The 9,396-nt window shown below is 42.5% G+C and overlaps 1 long non-coding RNA gene across 2 annotated transcripts; it reads right to left on the bottom strand.

Annotated features, from left to right (window-relative positions):
* Nucleotides 1–3,276: 3,276 nt before the first annotated feature.
* On the bottom strand, nucleotides 3,277–4,961 carry LOC135701573 (uncharacterized). Of its 2 annotated transcripts, XR_010517628.1 has the most exons (4): nucleotides 4,563–4,961; nucleotides 4,135–4,446; nucleotides 3,650–4,058; nucleotides 3,277–3,533 (listed from the first exon to the last, which is right to left on the bottom strand). It is a non-coding gene; the product is annotated as an uncharacterized LOC135701573 (long non-coding RNA). The 2 variants fall into 2 exon arrangements; XR_010517627.1 differs by having other exon boundaries at nucleotides 3,650–4,446.
* Nucleotides 4,962–9,396: the final 4,435 nt, after the last annotated feature.

The raw sequence follows: 9,396 nt of genomic DNA, 5'->3' as shown, positions 1-9,396 counted from the left end.
ATTCACTTACGCTTGAGGAGTTGGATCGAACTGTCAAGAGGTTCTGGGAAATTGAAGAAGTTGCAAGTGTGGAACCATCCTCGGAAGCTATAGAGTGTGAGCAACATTTTCAAGAAACACACCGTCGTAACGAAACTGGGAGGTACGTCGTCCAATTGCCTCTCAATGAGAATGTCAGTAAGTTAAGAAGTTCCCGTTCACTGGCTTTCAAGAGGTTTCACATCGTGGAGAGACGGTTTGCACAAGATCCGAATTAGAAGCAACAATACATCGAGTTCATGACTGAGTACGAGCAGCTTGGTCACTGTGAAGAAATTAACGAGAGTGAAGAAGTTAAGTATGGTGCGTGGTACCTACCTACACCACCTACTGCGTCCGTCGAATACTACTACCAAGTGGTGCATCGGCAAAGGTTGAATGATGTCATGAAGATAGGATCGCTTAATCAGTGTTCTTTGAATGAGATAACTCTTCGATTCCGAATTCCATGTTATTTCCTGACTACGGATGTACCAAAGATGTATCGTCAAGTGTTGATAAGGTACACAGATGTCTTCATCGAGTATTCTTCAGATTGGATCCGTCGCGTCCACTTCGTGTGCTGGAGTTAAAAACCGTAAGCTATGGCACTGCTTCAGCACCTTTCCTAGCAACAAGAGTATTACTACAGGTAGCACTCGATGAAGGGCACAATTTTCCATTGGCAGCCAAAATTGTCAAGAACTGTTTTTATGTAGATAATGTCGCAGAAGCACAGTCGCAGCTCATCCATCTCTTGGAGGCAGGTGGATTTCATTTGCACAAGTGGGCTTCAAACTGTCCAGATCTAGTCGAGCATATACCAGAAGTTGATCGTGAAGAATTGGTGAACATTAAAAGGAACTGGAGTGAACGAAGTGATCAAAACACTTGGTCTGCTGTGGAACCCGTCCTCGGATGAACTGATCTTCGTTGCAAAGCCATTTCCTGAGATAACAAAGCCGACGAAGCGCCAAGTATTGTCGTTAGTTGCAAGTATGTTCGACCCTCTGGGGTTAGCTGCACCGGTGATTGTTCTTTGGGAAGATGCTGTTGAAGAACGTTTGGAGTGAGAAGATCGATTGGGACGAAGAATTAAACAGTGAATTGGTTAAAAATTGGGAATACTTCTTGAAGTGCTTAAGTGGTGTGAAGAAGATCCGAATCCCTTGTCGAGTGGTGTCATCTGATGCTACTGCCTTTGAGATCAATGGGTTCGGAGATGCGTCCTTGGAAGCTTACGGAGCATGCGTTTACATAAGATCAATTGTTCTTGGAAAGTCCCATGAGGTGAAGATTTTGACTGCAAAGTTGAAGATAGTGCCGAAGCCAGTACTGACGGTTCCGCGAAAAGAACTCTTGGCAGCTGTGTTGTTGCATCGTCTAGTGAAGAAAGTGTTGGAAACTTTGAAACTACCCTTCCGGAAAATAGTGTTGAGTTTAGACAGCCAAATCGTGTTAGCCTGGCTGAAGAAAAATCTCGAACAGCTGGAAGTGTTTGTAAGAAATAGAGTTGGTGAGATTACTTCTAGCGGAAATTATTTTTCGTGGAAGTATGTGAACACTGCAGAAAATCCTGCTGATATAGTGTCCCGTGGGCTTTCTGCCGAAATTTTGGCCACAAGTGATCTGTGGTGGAACGGACCAATGTTTTTGAGAAGTGAAGAATGCCAAATGGATGTTCCTGAACCGTTGCCAGATGAAGATATTCCCGAACTCAAGACCACGGTTTTCGTCAGTACCACAGTGGAACTTGAACTGTTACCTGTGTTTACAAGAAAGAAAGAATTAAGGAGAAGCGTGTGCTATCGACATTTCCAATTATACCTGAGATGCAAGATGCAATGAAGGTAATAGTATTTGTGGTACAGCGTCAAGAGTTTGCAGAAGAGATCGTGAGAATGAAATCAGGTGAGTCCTCCAAGAAGCTTAAATCCTTGAACCCCTTTTTTGATGGTGAGCTATTGCGAGCTGGTGGTCGTCTGCGCCATTCGCAATTACCGTACCTGAGCAAGCATCAGTGGATCTTGCCAAATAGAAGCCCCGTGGTTCAAAGTTATATGCGGTGCATCCACCGCGAGAATCTGCACATCGGACCAACTGCTTTGCTAGCAACCCTGCGAAGACAATATAAGATTATTAATGGACGATCTACGGTACTTAAAATTACGCGTGATTACGTTAAATGCTTCAAGGTTAATCCCACTGCTGCAGAAAAATTCATGGGAGACCTTCCGTCTGTGCGCTCCAGCATTCCAACAGGTGGGGTTGGAGCCGGCCCTTTTTTAATCAAGCAAACCAGTAGAAAGGCTGCTCCGGTAAAGGGATATGATAGAGCACCAACTCAATTTTGAAAAGGATTTATGACACTGCTTCACTCAACTTGATGGAGTTTTCGACGCTGCTTTGTCAAATCAAGGCCTTGCTGAATTCACGGTCTCTGTATGCACATTCGGAAGATGCTACAGACCCCGAACCACTGACTCCTGGTCACTTTAAGATCGGTCGTCCTTTAACGGCAATACCGGAGCCAACGTACGAGGAGATCCCAATCAACAGGCTGTCGCGATGGCAGTACGTGCAGGTACTTCGAAACAATTTCTGGAAACGTTGGTATCGTGAGTATCTAATGGAACTACAGGTAAGAAGTAAGTGGACCAAGAAATTCTTCAACATTCGCCCTGGGATGGTGGTAATCGTAAAGGAGGATAACTTACCATCTCACGTTTGGAAGCTGGGAGTAATCCATAAGGTTTATTCTGGAACGGATGGATTTATTCGAGTTGCTGATATCCGGACCAGGTGTGAAGCGTCCTATACACAAACTTGCACCGCTCCCAGTCTTGGATAATTCTTCATCTTGAGTCAACGCCTGGGGGAGGATGTTCGGACTGTGTCATGACAGCTCGAAGAAAAATTTTGATTTGAGCTTTTTATGTGACCGGCCTACCATGATCAATTTGGCAACAAATTGAAAGCACCGAAGGAGAAGAGAAGCAATGAGCTGGATGCGTTCATTGCTGCACTGCACAGATTCGTATCCCAAAGGGGTGTTCCAGAGGAGTTGTTTTCTGCAACGGAACCAATTTTGTGGGCGCCAAGAGGGAATTGCATGAGTTGTCCAACCTGTTCAAGGAGCAAATAACAAAAAGGAAGATAAATTAATTTTACCAACCACGTGAAATGCGCTGGAGAATGATACCACCAAGTTCACCACATATGGGTGGCCTTTGGGAGGCAGGAGTCAAGAGCACCAACTCAATTTTGAAAAGGATTTGCGACACTGGTTCACTCAACTTGATGGAGTTTTCGACGCTGCTTTGTCAAATCAAGGCCTTGCTGAATTCACGGTCTCTGTATGCACATTCGGAAGATGCTACAGACCCCGAACCACTGACTCCTGGTCACTTTAAGATCGGTCGTCCTTTAACGGCAATACCGGAGCCAACGTACGAGGAGATCCCAATCAACAGGCTGTCGCGATGGCAGTACGTGCAGGTACTTCGAAACAATTTCTGGAAACGTTGGTATCGTGAGTATCTAATGGAACTACAGGTAAGAAGTAAGTGGACCAAGAAATTCTTCAACATTCGCCCTGGGATGGTGGTAATCGTAAAGGAGGATAACTTACCATCTCACGTTTGGAAGCTGGGAGTAATCCATAAGGTTTATTCTGGAACGGATGGATTTATTCGAGTTGCTGATATCCGGACCAGGTGTGAAGCGTCCTATACACAAACTTGCACCGCTCCCAGTCTTGGATAATTCTTCATCTTGAGTCAACGCCTGGGGGAGGATGTTCGGACTGTGTCATGACAGCTCGAAGAAAAATTTTGATTTGAGCTTTTTATGTGACCGGCCTACCATGATCAATTTGGCAACAAATTGAAAGCACCGAAGGAGAAGAGAAGCAATGAGCTGGATGCGTTCATTGCTGCACTGCACAGATTCGTATCCCAAAGGGGTGTTCCAGAGGAGTTGTTTTCTGCAACGGAACCAATTTTGTGGGCGCCAAGAGGGAATTGCATGAGTTGTCCAACCTGTTCAAGGAGCAAATAACAAAAAGGAAGATAAATTAATTTTACCAACCACGTGAAATGCGCTGGAGAATGATACCACCAAGTTCACCACATATGGGTGGCCTTTGGGAGGCAGGAGTCAAGAGCACCAACTCAATTTTGAAAAGGATTTGCGACACTGGTTCACTCAACTTGATGGAGTTTTCGACGCTGCTGTGTCAAATCAAGGCCTTGCTGAATTCACGGTCTCTGTATGCACATTCGGAAGATGCTACAGACCCCGAACCACTGACTCCTGGTCACTTTATGATCGGTCGTCCTTTAACGGCAATACCGGAGCCAACGTACGAGGAGATCCCAACAACAGGCTGTCGCGATGGCAGTACGTGCAGGTACTTCGAAACAATTTCTGGAAACGTTGGTCTCGTGAGTATCTAATGGAACTACAGGTAAGAAGTAAGTGGACCAAGAAATTCTCCAACGTTCGCCCTGGGATGGTGGTAATCGTAAAGGAGGATAACTTACCATCTCACGTTTGGAAGCTGGGAGTAATCCATAAGGTTTATTCTGGAACGGATGGATTTATTCGAGTTGCTGATATCCGGACCAGGTGTGAAGCGTCCTATACACAAACTTGCACCGCTCCCAGTCTTGGATAATTCTTCATCTTGAGTCAACGCCTGGGGGAGGATGTTCGGGCTGTGTCATGACAGCTCGAAGAAAAATTTTGATTTGAGCTTTTTATGTGACCGGCCTACCATGATCAATTTGGCAACAAATTGAAAGCACCGAAGGAGAAGAGAAGCAATGAGCTGGATGCGTTCATTGCTGCACTGCACAGATTCGTATCCCAAAGGGGTGTTCCAGAGGAGTTGTTTTCTGCAACGGAACCAATTTTCTGGGCGCCAAGAGGGAATTGCATGTGTTGTCCAACCTGTTCAAGGAGCAAATAACAAAAAGGAAGATAAATGTATTTTACCAACCACGTGAAATGCGCTGGAGAATGATACCACCAAGTTCACCACATATGGGTGGCCTTTGGGAGGCAGGAGTCAAGTGCACCAACTCAATTTTGAAAAGGATTTGCGACACTGGTTCACTCAACTTGATGGAGTTTTCGACGCTGCTGTGTCAAATCAAGGCCTTGCTGAATTCACGGTCTCTGTATGCACATTCGGAAGATGCTACAGACCCCGAACCACTGACTCCTGGTCACTTTAAGATCGGTCGTCCTTTAACGGCAATACCGGAGCCAACGTACGAGGAGATCCCAACAACAGGCTGTCGCGATGGCAGTACGTGCAGGTACTTCGAAACAATTTCTGGAAACGTTGGTATCGTGAGTATCTAATGGAACTACAGGTAAGAAGTAAGTGGACCAAGAAATTCTCCAACATTCGCCCTGGGATGGTGGTAATCGTAAAGGAGGATAACTTACCATCTCACGTTTGGAAGCTGGGAGTAATCCATAAGGTTTATTCTGGAACGGATGGATTTATTCGAGTTGCTGATATCCGGACCAGGTGTGAAGCTTCCTATACACAAACTTGCACCGCTCCCAGTCTTGGATAATTCTTCATCTTGAGTCAACGCCTGGGGGAGGATGTTCGGGATGTGTCATGACAGCTCGAAGAAAAATTTTGATTTGAGCTTTTTATGTGACCGGCCTACCATGATCAATTTGGCAACAAATTGAAAGCACCGAAGGAGAAGAGAAGCAATGAGATAGATTACAGAGGTAAAGTCGACAGTGAGCATGCATAAGGGCGTATACGCGATGATCGATTCTCTTCATCGTTTTTCTCTTTGCATTGCTACAGCTAAGCGAAACAATTTTGTGGAATTTGTTCAATGTAGAGTTGTAATAGGCTGTATTGGCTTTCAAAAGCAACAACAAACGCACCGACAAACGTTAAATCTAGCGAGTTATTAAGAAAAGAGAAAATCGATGAAGAGAATCGATCATCGCGTATACGCCCTTATGAATGCTCACTGTCGAAGTAATCGGTTAAGTTGTGTGAGTAAAATCCCTGTACGATGCAAGCAATTAGTGACGTCACTCCTTGTGTTTACGTTGATTTTTTGGTTTACTAATCAACCATATTAGCGGTGCCGGTGGTGTAGTGGTAAGCGTGATTGCCTCTCACCCCAGCAGGCCTGGGTTCAATCCCAGTCGGCGCCGCCGGGATGTTCTGAGGCATAACATCTCTGATCACGCCTTCCTTCGGAAGGGAAGTAAAGCCGTTGGTCCCCGGTTCATGAGTTGATGGGTCGATAGGTGGTAGGGTCCAGGTGTGGGAGCTGCCTTCCTGGCGTCGGTAGCATTGGTGCTCAGCACGGAAAACAAGATCGACGGAAAACAAATCCAAGGAAAAAAAAAAAAAAATAATCAACCATATTTCACGATCTGCCTCACCTCTCTTTGTACTTATTGGAAGAGGAGATTGGTTTACACGCTATTCTGGGGCTACTCATTTTTGAGTTGAATATCACTCAATCTGGCCAAAAGGGAAGTTACTCAAAAATGAGTAAACATGTATTTACTCAAATCTGAGTAAACAAGCCTGTGAAGAAAATTGGGTAACGTTCACTCAGTTCTTGACGCTTGCAAACTGAGTAAACGTTACTCATTTAAATGAACATTAATTTATATGAATTCTAATGGGTATAGAGATAAAATACCGTCAAAATTGAATGTAATTAATAAAACAAACCATAAATCTGCGTTTATTTCTAGAAATAGAAAATAATTCGTGATTGTGGGGTTATTGAAAAAAAAAAAATATTCTTAGAGCTTTTTCTGCTTTCAGCAGCAAACTTCACACATTTTCGGGATCTGTACTGGTTCGTTGGTTGCATGGTAGAGCCAGGAATTGGACACTTTACTTTCACTATTCTGGTCCGGCGTCCCCCAGGATTTCACCTGCATCACAATATTGCGCCAACCAAGGCGCGAGCTAACTGGGTTCGTGGCTGCTTTTGTCCAGTTTCTCGAGCGTCCCACGCTTCATAGATCTTGTTCCACTTGATCTAACCACCTACCTCGTTGTGGACCTCTGCATTTTGCACCAGCCGGACTCGAGGCAAACATTTTTGCGGGATTGTTGTCCATTCTTACAATGGAATACGGCACACAATACCTGAATAATGAAAAGTCAAAATGAGCTTCTTAATCCAGATATAAACAATTTACTTACCAGCTAACTGCTGGCAGCTTTCGCAATCCACACCGTTTTGTAGCTTCTCCTTTTTTTAGCAGTTAGGTACCACTTGAAATTAATTCACTGCGCTAACATCATTTTGATCAGCGTTCGCCATGTTAAACTTTGGAAAAAATAAATTACTGTAATTTACCAGAATCTGGGTAGACTCATCACAACAAATCTAGCTTACTCAATTTTTGACAACTCCATACTGCACGTAAGAATGAGTGGAATCTACCCAGTCACTGAGTAGACTCAAAATAGCGTACTGAGTAGACTCAAAATAGAGATTGCTTATTGATATTGATATTGATAATAGAGATTGCTTACACTGAAACAAGGATCATAGTTAGAAATACTATTTTGCAGAAAACACTTATTATCAATATAACCGCGCTTATTACTGTTAAATCTACTATAAATTCAGTATAGTTGACTACGAATGTAAAACAATTTACTATGATTCTGACGAAACTACTATGCTTGCTCAAAATGCATAGTAATTTTGATAGAAATAATAGTAAAATTAAATGAAATTGTTTTCTGCACAAATCTATTGGTGAGGGTATTTAATTTAAACCAGCAATATAGTATTTTTGCCAATGGATTTTGTATCAGTGTATATATTGACGTTTATCGTACGCACACTACACGGTAAGAAAAAAGTACCCAACGGTCAGTTCACTTTTACCTACTTTTGACTAGTTTGTCTCCTTTTCTCCTTCTAATGTTGTTAAAAACGGAGGAGCAAAACCACCCAACAGGGGTAGTAAAGTGTGAGAACGTTGAGTATAATCATATTTACCTACTTTTGGGTACAACTAACTAACTTTTGCGTAGAAAGCTAGTGGAAAATTCCATTCGAATTGCACACAAGTAAATGAAAACTACTTTGGCCCGCTTTACCTACTTTTGAGTTCCTGCACTATAGTGCCGATATGAGTGAAAAGAATTTACTTTTGGGTACTTTTTTCTTACCGTGTACGTCACGTACACAGCAAAAAAAAATGTAATATCGATCAACGTAATTCCAGCTGATGTATGAAATAATGATGTAATAGCAAAAAGCAGATACAATATTACATCAATGGATGTAATTTTGTTCGCAAAATCGATGTACATTGTACAATGTGATATTACACAACCGATGGATTGACCTGGTTGCATCAGTTTCGATGTAATATTCAACAACTTTTTTTGCTGTGTATACGCAAAATGTTTTCATCGGGAAAAAAAAACTTCATAGTGCAAAATTTTCCCGATGAAAACAAATCACTGACACAATCATACTTAACAAAACTTGTTAAGCCCTTTTCGTGCGAACCGAATACGCTCACGCAAATTAACAACACCATCGTGTAGGAGAAATTCTCTCCTTCCCGATAGTGCTCTTGGTTTACGAAAGCATACTTCGGTTCTCGTGAAAAGGACCTTGCAAGTTGTTTAGAAAAATTGATAATCCATTTTCAAATGTTACGCGTGTTGAGAAACAAACTGCGTTGATATTATCACCATCGTCTTGTGGAGTAAACTAGAGTCGGTGTATAATGAGTCACGCCAAGAGAAAAACAGTTGAACTCGCATTACGGTTTTCGAAAGATTCCCATTCTTTTCACTTGGCAACAGAGGACTTCTACAACAACTTCAAATGACTTCTAGCGAGAGAAAAAAAATGCGGCTGTAGTAAATCATTATATCAGTGATTTTGTCAAATTATCTTAACAAAAAATAGTAGAAATTCTCATTACTGATCATTACCGAACGTATCCCATGACAATTTAAAGCTCACTGCGTGTTTATGCTCATTTCTTCGATATTTTATATTTTATTGCAATACCTTTCGTGGACCTTTCATAGCATCGTAATGTTTATTTACTTTGCCCGATAGGTAGCCGGTTTGACGGTTCGATAGGTAGACTTGGCTTCACTCTTGGCGTGACTCATTATACACCGACTCTAGAGTACACAATAACAATTTACCATTCGACTGATAGATCGGTACTGACACATCGGATGACAATTATTGTCAGTGTAAACATGAGAGATGCGAGCCGTAACTGCAACATCCTTGCAACGCGCTGTTCCTCGACAAATTTCAAGTTAAAATTCAGAAACCTTAGAATTTTTTTTTCGAAAAAACGACTAAGTGCTTGTAA

Source organism: Ochlerotatus camptorhynchus, unplaced genomic scaffold (genome assembly GCF_037179485.1).
Source record: "Ochlerotatus camptorhynchus isolate MF236.1 unplaced genomic scaffold, CSIRO-AGI_Acam_v1.1 ptg000169l, whole genome shotgun sequence".
Taxonomy (NCBI): domain Eukaryota; kingdom Metazoa; phylum Arthropoda; class Insecta; order Diptera; family Culicidae; genus Ochlerotatus; species Ochlerotatus camptorhynchus.
This window is presented reverse-complemented; position numbering and strand designations above follow the sequence as displayed.